Consider the following 10283-nt stretch of genomic DNA (forward strand, 5'->3'; position numbering starts at 1 on the left):
GGACTTGGCATATCCCATCAAGCGACATGACACAGCCCATTGGCAAACAGTGTATTAATCTGTGAGCAGGCACCGTGAGCGCTTCACATACCTTGGAGCTTTGCAGGTATTAGCCCTCTGCCAGTTCCCCAAACCACTCCTGGATTCCAAATAAAATGAGAATTCCTTTATGAGGCCTGCCAGTAATAAACGGCACAAACATGTTCATCACAGCCCTTAAGAATTCCACTAAACAAATCAAACGCGTATTCCCTATGTAGTTCCTCAGGGCAGTCCTGTGCAGAAGTACAAAGGTGAGGTTTCCCTGGCTCAGTGCCACGTGTGCTCGTCTCCACGTTCTGTAAAGCACTGTTCTGCAGATCTCCTACAGACAGCTCACCTCATTTCGGTCCTCTTTTCTGAAGCCCCCTGTGTAGCTCACCCTTTTGTCATGGCCACCTCTGTTTTCCCTGCTAGCTAACAAATCGCAGCTTTCCAGCCTGCAGCCCATCATATCCGAGCTCATCTGGTTTTCTTTCTACAGTCCCTATCAGTATTGGCAACTCCATGACTTTTATGTTTATAACACAAATCTGGAACACTGAAGACATGGTAGACCATTCTACTCAGAATGTAAGTCATGGCACATCTTGAGTACTGTGTTCAGTTTTGGCCCCTCACTTCAAGAAAGACATTGAGATGCTTCAGCATGTTCAGAGAAGGGCAACAAAGCTGCTGAAGGGTTGGGAGAGCAAATCTTATAAGGAGCAGGTGAGGGAACGAGAGTTGTTTAGCCTGGAGAAAAAGAGGCTGAGGGGAGACCTTACTGCTCTCTACCTGAAAGAAGGTTGTAGAGAGGTGGGGGTTGGTCTCTTCTCCCATATAACAAGTGAAAGGATGAGAGGAAATGGCCTCAAGTTGTGCCACGGGAGATCAAGGTTAGAGACGAGGAAAAACTTCTTTACAGAGAGGGTTGTGAAGCACTGGAACAGTCCGCCCAGGGAGGTGGTGGAGTCCCCATCCCTGGAAGTGTTTAAAATATGTGTAGATGTGGTGCTGAGGGACATGGTTTAGGGACCCTGGCAGTGCAGGGTGAACAGTTGGACTTGATGATCTTAAAGGTCTCTTCCAACCAGATGATTCTATGAGTCTATGAATATTATGCTAAATTTTACAACTGTTATGTGTTTCTCGCCCCGCCTGCCTCCCCACCCCCTCCACCCCCCGCCCCGATGACACTGTCATCATCATCATGGCTTTGCTGTGTGGACGAAGATTTGGGAAGGGCTTTACCCACGCTTACTGCAAGCACGCTGATGGCTGAAAAGGATGACATTGTATTGAATAATCAATTCCACACACACAGCAAGTCCAAGAAAATCTCAAAAGGCTAATCTTTTATCCATGTAAATACGGGTTGCACACATGCCATCAGTTTCTATTTGTGATGTATTTATTAGCCATATTCTAAAGTGCAAGTAATTTCATTCTCTGATACATCAGGATGTTGTAGGATATATTAAGGTTGAAAGCAAAGGCAGAAACCTGAAGTATAAACATCATGTTTCAGTTCCTTAAAGATCTGTCTTTAGTCAAGGGAGAAAGGGTAGGATTACTCTCATCCCAAAACAGATATCTAAAATAAATATAAGTTAGACAAAATAAATCTCTTCCTTGAAAGACAGTTTAAAGATGTAGTAGGCTAAATAAGGGCAGCAAAAAGGAGACAGAGGGGTTAGTTCATGCCAACATGAACTGTGACAGAAAGACAAAGGGTTATACCCAAGATTACCAGGCAGCTAAGACATGACTGAAAAACCAGTCTTAGCCTCGTCAAGTGCCTTACTTCAGCCCCATAGTTTCTCCTCAAGCACAGATAGATACAGATCTTCTGAAGTGAAGACAGAAGGATATGACAAGAGAGGTTTACGATAAAATATTTGTATATGTATCTCTGTGACCACAGTGAAGGGCTTTGAGAAAAAACTTGTTTCTCAGGATAAGCTATTTTAATTCTAATTTTTAAAAGCAGGATCAGTTTTCTATTAAAACAAAAATGCATTTTTAAACACCTCCTTAATCAGGTCACTGAAAAAATCCCATTCTACAAAGGACACATGTAACTGTATACACTCCTGTGACAAAAGACCAGTCTGCTGGTATTTCTCTCACTAGGAGAAAAATCAGATGCCATAAATATTTAAGACTTAGGACTGGGTATAGCCAGCATTGTAGTCTCTCTTGTAAATTTTGAAGTGCAGTTCTAGCAATTCCACATTACACTTAACTCTGTATTATGCGGGGTTAAGGTTAAGGGGCCTGGGAAAACCCAGAAAATGGAAGAATAATAACAAGAGAATTATGAGACGTGCTGGGGAGGATGATGTGCAGATAGGCAAGCAACTCTGTAGGGCATCAGGTCAAATTTAGCACAGGGTGGAAGCAATTAGTTCAGCCTGCAAATAACTGTGTTTGCTTATGCAATTAATCGTGAATTCCTCTCTGAAGTTCTCCCTTACCAGATAAAATTTTCAATGAATCTACTCGACTCAGGAGCCACTGCTTTTTGGTGAAACTTTGCATGCATCTCCAGTATAAAGAGACTAGGAGAACAGTACCAAGATTTCCAGTTACACAGCAAGGTGTCAATTCCACTTTAAGAGGCACAGAGGTGACAAGCCCAATAGAGATGACTGCTTCAGTGGCAGAATTCAAGTGGCATGAGAAAAAACCCCAATCTTTCTAGGACAGCTGAGAACCCTACCTGTCTTGCAAGGGGTTGTATTACCCCACGTTTTACATCTACTTTCACATTTAACTTTCACCCTGTTTGATTTCATAATCTCAATGCAGCACTTCTAACTTCAACATTTTATTTGCTAGAAAAACTTGCTGGGCTTTTTTTTTTTCTTGAGTTGTTCATTATATGGGCATAAGATGGGAAAAAACCCAAGATCTTATTCTAAATTTTCATTAATTATAATTTATTCTACTTCCATTAAACCAAAAGCACCTAAATGGCCAAGTGTTTAACAGGATCACACTTCACTGCAGCGGTTTCTCTTCCTTCTGTCATGCAGACATGTGGAAGCACAAAGCATTCCTTATTTTCGCTTGCTTGGAAGCTTGTGATGACAACAGTACTTTTCTTACCCTCTGTAATGGCTATAGAAATCAGTATGCAATTGCAAGGGCAATTGCATAACAAAAGCTCTAGGTTTCACGCTCAGTGACTGCAGCATATGCCAAAGAACACAGCATCCAAAAGAGCAAACACCTCCCAAACCCCCAGCTCCATATGGAACACCTATGTTTCACTTGATGACAACAATCTGATCAGCCGCAGCTCTTGACATACTGGTGCAAACTAGCATTCATGGCAGATTCTCAGAAAGCTCCAGTTAGATCTACTTCCTTATGCGCAACTTCTCATTATCACGGTTTATTTGTTCCAGGGATGTCTAAAACTGTAATCACCTGGTAGAGCATAAAAGGATAGTCTGGGAAACTGATCTGCTTAAGCAGCAGCCGTCTGAATACACACAAAGCTTAAATCTCTTCAGAAAGGGGTATGAGGCTGAACAGGAATAGTCAAGAACTGAGGCAGTATGAGACTGGTTAGTATGGGTCTGGCATATTGCAATTTCCATTAGAAGCTCAGCTCCCCGTGTAGAGAACCTGATGGCATCGCTTCATGCAATATCTGTCTCCACTCTGCTGCATCTGCACCCAGACTATGTGATCATCTTGCTAAAACGTACCCCAACTTCTGAGGCTCCTGTACCACCGAGTTTCTATGTCTTTCTGGCTGAAACAGCCATTGGAGCGTGTTGGGTGCTGGCACAGCTGCAATGGAGAGACACAGCAGCACACTCCTGTATGTTCCAAGACCACCACTTCAACGTTTGTTCAGAGGCTCTCACAAGTTCACAAAAAACACCATTCCAGAGCAGCTCAGTTCTGCTCAGCTCAGGCTGTAAGAACCTATACCTGTGCTTCAGAAGAGCCGTTTGCAAACTCCTCTCTGGCAGTCTCAGCATGGATGTGAGCTGACTGCAGCACTGTAATATGAACACTTACAAGCAGACCTGGATCACTTGCACGCAGAGATCAGCTCTTGGACCCAGGTCACAGCCACAGTGCTAACACACCTTCATGGACTTTTAACGGCCAGTACGCACTTCAGCATATCTTCCAAGTGACTTCATGAAAAACCCGGTACTTTCATCCAATTAAGGACTTTTCAATATACCAAACAAACACATAATAGAAGGGATTTAGGTCCTCCTCAGTTCTTACAACATGTGACGTATTTCTGATGATTAAAGCAGTAGGCAAAGGATACTCAGTTACACATTAGATGGATTTGCTTCAAAGACTCCACAGAAAGTTATTTTTCTTCTTAAAGTGAAACTGTCAAGAACATATTTCTGCCTGAGCTCAGAGATCTCTCATTAAAACACATAAGGAGAAACAAAAGATATACATATAAATTAACTAAATCGTAGAGTCATATTTCACTCTGTTATTCCAAACTAAGCCCCTATTTTTGAAGAAAAGAGAATGCTTCAATTTAGTGCACAATGTAAGTTATGGAAGAGATGTGTGTATATGTAACTTGAAGCTCCAGCTGGCAAAGAAAGAGCAGCACACAGAAAAAAATAACATAGAAATACTCACATCAGATTCACTCCCCATTTTGGTTACTGTAATTTTGTAGACTTACTAAATCATCACCCTTTTTTTCTGCAGTGCCATAGAAAGCACTGCAATTTCATGTTGCTTCAGGGAAAATTCCTTCTATTACTTACATTAATTTCATAACAATTTAAAAGGTCTGTTTTTTTCTAAGTGGTTTCTGGATGTATGGCACCTTCCTTTCAGACTCTCTTTACTTCTCTATTAGCATCCTTCTTTGTCTAGTATTCTTTCTCTACAACTGTTCAAAACTGAAAGCCAAGCTTTTTCACTTATACAGCTCCATCTACACCAATACATCTTCCCATTTTCTCCAGTCGTCTGGCTCACAGTTTTCTTATGTTATGCTGCATGTTAGTCCCTCCTGTACTCCCCCTTTGCTTTCACAGTTTTACCTGGCAATCACTATGTCCAAACTTCAATTATCTCAACAAAGCATTCCATGATTGCTTACTTCTTAGCATGAGAGATATAAATACATTTTCATATATTTTTTATTTGATACGCCAGATATAGGTAATACAAATGCTTCTATAATAAAGCTAATTTCTAACACTGTAATGCTCATGATTTTATATTTTAAAGCAGTATTTCTTTAAAGTACAAAAGTCTGACTGCATCTACATGAAGCTCAGAGACCAAAGAAGGCAGACTTTAGAACAGTCTGTTCATAGGTGAACCTGAACTCATTTTACTTGTGTATTTTTTAAATCCAGTTAAAAATTCTGTTTTTCTGTGCACACTTATTAGAACACAGGATTGCTTTTCATAACCTGTTATTCATGATCTGTGCTGTACTAACCTGCAAACGTTCATAATTGCAATGAAAAATACAGAAACAGTGCAATTAGGAGGGTGGTGGAAACGGCAACAATTAGACTGTCAGTGTGAAGTTTTAAGTCTGTGTGCAATCAGGATAGCTTCCTAGGCAGCAGGTACTAATTTGGACATGCCAGACACACCGTCATATACTTTGCATGAGTGATGAATAAAGGTTATTAATGAATTGCATGATACTATACATTCTGATACAACTCGACCTCCTTACCATATCTGACAGGCAAGCCCTGGCAAATCTTGCTGCAGCAGCTGTAAGACACTACCCTCCACAGCTGTCCACCCCCTTCCTACATTACTGGCTGACCTCCAGCAGTTAGTCAAGCCGAGTATGTGTCCTTGCCCCTAAAAAAACCATTGATATTTCAGCATCTTAGCTTGCACTGCTACAGAGCTGGACTAACACTGGAGTTGCTAACATATGCATGCCGCTCTGCTGACTCTGTAAAAAGGCAGCTACCTCTGGCAGAGGGGGATTTAGTAACATATTAAACCACCACACCTGTTTCCTCTGTAAATGACAGCCAAAACTTGTTGTTTCAAACGTGGTCATTACTCCTGCAATCCGCCCACTATCTTCAAGAAAAGCTTATGGACAGAATCGTGACAGGTAACGTCAGCAAATTTAGATACATTTGATTAAAGGCAAAAATGACAGCTTTTAACCAGAAAAGAGTTTCACCTAGCAAAATAACATCCAGATCCTTGCCTTCGTAAAAGTTCCTTTGCCTTGCTCTTGTCTGAGTCAGTCCACTGGAGCAGAAAGCTCCCATGCTGCAGAGGAATAGCAGTTTCTGCATCATACTCTACCCTGAGGAAAGGGAAGGTAGCTCTATCTATCAACAGCTCCCAACTTTTGGTACCATGCACTGCCATCGTTCACTGCAATGCAAATAAGGAATTGCAGCACATACAGATACATGGCATCTAGCTTTAAACTAGTTAGCTAAAAAAATGTATATGGCAGTGGCAATGCAGAACTTGGCATGAACAATGACTCCTAGGACCACAGACAGCTTTTGTGGATCAAGCTGAATCCCAAGCTCTTGTGGCTATAGTTTAGTAGTACCTGGTCCAGATGGTAAAGTCAGTTCAGTTTTCTCTCTACAGTCACTATTCCACCTTCCAATTAGCCTGCTGTGATTTACACACAGCAGCCAACAGGAACAGAGGCTTTAGCTGTCCTTTGATGCAGCTCAGAACCAACTTGGATGTTCAAAATAATCTTAGAAGTCAGCTTATCGTATCACCTTCTCTAGAAGTGCAAAAAGATTACATTCTATTTCCATGCAAAAATTATCTGGTTAACTGCAACACTGATGTAGTGTTTTCATATAGTCTGTTCATCAACAACATTTCTATTAAGCCATAATATAGCTCATTCCTACACTATTTGAGAAATTAGAAACACCTCATCACCACTGCATATGGAAATGTAGAGTACAGTGATTTGCTGTACAGTATGAAATTATGGTAGATTAAAACCATTGTAACACCAAGGCGCAAACACAAACAGGAAATTTGGCACATACCAGCACTCACTGTCTCTAAACAGAGATGTCTTCTGAAAGGAATCTCCAGAGGCAACACGTACTTTGTTAGCAAAAGGGATAGTAAAATGTCAGAGTAAGTTGGCATCTCTACAAACACTGCATGTCTGAACAAACATGCTGCAATTACTTGTTTTATTACAGCAACATCTTTGGATTTTCCCAGTAGTGTCAGAGACGGCAAGGGACAGTTACTTGCTGAAAAGGTCACACAAGAACAGCAGTTTGTGCAAAATGAGACTGCTGAGAGCTTCTGTACTCACCATTTTCCTTGCCCATTGAGTTCTTCGCATTAAAATAAAAAAATATTTTGCTAAATGTCAGTAACAGTGATTGCCTTAATCTGGTTTATCTCTGAGACAGGGGTAACCTCTCCCTCCTCTGTGGAGCTGTTTGCACAGCATAATTGGGCAGCAAAGTCATCTTGGTTAGGACACCCATTCCCTAACTTCCCTCAAAGTCAATGCAAGAGAGAAAGGCCTCTTCAATGCAAACTCAGGGCAGAAGCTGAGTACTCCCAGCTGCTTTCTGAAGAAGCCCTTATTTCCTGGGCACAGGCCTTCGAGCGTGGGCTCTGTCAGCACTAGAAAACCACTGACTCGGTGCCTGGTGGGAGGCAGCTTTGTCTTGACATGCGCAATATCAATACTTGCTTACACAATGTTTGAAAGCCATAGAGAACATGTATGCATTCTGGAATTCACAAGGCCTTTTCGCTTAAAATGAAGAGGTGGCATTTTTTTCTTTCTAAAGAAAAGAAAACAATGAACCAACTTTTGGAAAATACCGTGACATTGTAGTTCTCCAGAAGCCTTTATTAAATCAAATACTGAAGTGTTGCCTGATTACTTGATTCATCACTCCTTGTATGTTTTGAAGTCTTGAGATGGTGTTTCAATGATGTATTCATTGCATGGGTGTCACGTTCAACTTCTTGATCAAATAGTTGTCACAAGGGATGCCATGGTGGAACACAAACTATAGCCAGCTGGATCTTTCTACTGCAGAAGTTTTATGGGATTATAACGCCAAAACAGAGAGGTGCGTGACCTGTCATTTCAATAATCAAACTGCTCCTGCAACTCGCAAACCACCATCTTGTGTAACGTACTTTAGATGCTTAATCTACTTTTGGTCTAGTGATAATCCGTTTGCAGCACAATGTTCCTTCCACAAGAGCAATTAAGTTATTATTATATTCATCACTTGTTACTTCAATTCCACCTAAATCCATGACCAACATTGATGCAACATTCTAAAGAAAACATGTTTCCTTTATTGAACAATTAAAATTATTTAAATATTTAATAAAAGTGATTAGAATATTACAAATCAGAAGACATAAATCTTACTCTGTTTTATAACGCGTGTAATGCTATATGGAACACATATTTTTTCTTATGTACAGATTAAGATTTTTTCCATAAATATCACAGATATATGTGTAATTTTCCACCTTGTTTTCCTACTTTATTAATTATTTTTCTTTTAATTTTTATATTATTACTCAAAAGTATATATGAATATGCCTTTTATGGCATATTCAAACCTTCAAGAAAAAATTGCCTAGATGCTAATGGAGATGTCATGCTGAAATGCCATTCTGCAGACTAAATGGACTCATAACATTTTATGAACTGTCTGTTCTCTACTGTTAAGCTACCAGTCAGTAAAACCTGTAATAAAACTTTTATAACAGTAGCTAGAGAGCTGTTTATTCATTTACCTATTAAATCTTCTTTGCCTGAGGAGCCCAAGTGAATGGTTGTGAGATGATCTGAAACTGATTAATTATGGGATGCTGTAGATAGGGGGAATCCATGCCTTTGTGTGTGATTGCATCACCACTAGTGCCAGCACAGAGAGAACACGTACAGACAGATGCAAAGAGGAGGTGAGACTTCCCCTTTGGTAGGCAGCACAGTTTCAGGTTGCCTGAAGCAGCCTGTGAAGCCCTCCCTGAACTGAGTATGACGCAGTGTAGCTAGACTATTGAGCCGGACCAATCCAACAGCTCAAAGCCCTAAACTGGGGAAATCCTATTTCTTTCTTCAGTCCCCCATTCCTAGCTGTGTGGTCTCCCTGCTGCTCATCACTGCCTGCCTGGTAAACCAATTAAACACTCTACCACTCATTCAACCTAAAAAGCTACTGGCTTTCTGCCAGGCCAGTTAGTTGAATCAACTTAGCACGCTATAAACTATAAAGAAAAGGATGAGGGAGGGAGAGGGGCTCTCTTTTGGCAGCACCAGGTCATCAAGTCGATTTGATTGTATCATTAAACCACATTTTAAGGAAGGAACCCAACTGCTTTAAACTTCGTAAAGAGATGATGGAGAGAATCAGGTAACTCTGGAGGGCTACTTGGCCTGCATAGAACCTGAAATGTCCTGTAGAAGTGCCTACATTACCTAACTAAAGTTCTGGGGGCATCACTTAGCAGTGTTTAGAACTAGGTGGCATGGATTCCCTCTCCCCCTCTTACTTCCCTCAGCCAAACAGCACCTGACTCATTAATCTAAATTAAAAATTAGGGATGGAATACATTCCAGCTGTAAAGCAGTACACTTTTATCATAGTTCAGGTACTTTCAGAATACCCTTTTATACTCCCTACGTGATTATTTTGATGTCCCCCGATTTTAGACAGTTAAGTTGAAAGAAAAAGTAACACTTTCAAGTTTGCCTGCCAGCTCTGTGATTCTTCTAATTTCACCATCCATTGTGGATAGGAATGTCTATGCTGCAGCACATAATACTCATCTCTTACACAGAGGGGAGAGAGAAAATGACAGGTTGTTGCTGCTTCACCATGAGCCAAGGTATTAAGTGGTAATAAATCCTGCGAGTTGCTGACACAGCCTTTAATGTGATTTCCCCACAACCCTACTATGAGATTTACTATCTCCTTACAGTTGGTGGTTTACTAAAGGTGCTCCACTTTCATGTTGAATATGAGCCCTAACTCAAATATCAGTGATTGGAGCTAAATTGGAAATGCTTCTTGCAGACAAAATTTTAAGGCATTTATACTCATGGTAGTTTGTACACTTGAAATATTAGAGTCTTGCTTCTTCACTGTTGAATGAACTAACAGGAAAATGAGTTTTTTCTTACTGCTATGATACAAGCCTTGGGTTTATCCAGGTTGATACATAATAGTATGAACATCAACAGCATCCTGGGCTGCATTAGGATGGCCTGTGATCCTTTCCCTCTT

Source organism: Buceros rhinoceros, unplaced genomic scaffold, assembly GCF_000710305.1.
Source record: "Buceros rhinoceros silvestris isolate BGI_N320 unplaced genomic scaffold, ASM71030v1 scaffold1329, whole genome shotgun sequence".
NCBI lineage: Eukaryota > Metazoa > Chordata > Aves > Bucerotiformes > Bucerotidae > Buceros > Buceros rhinoceros.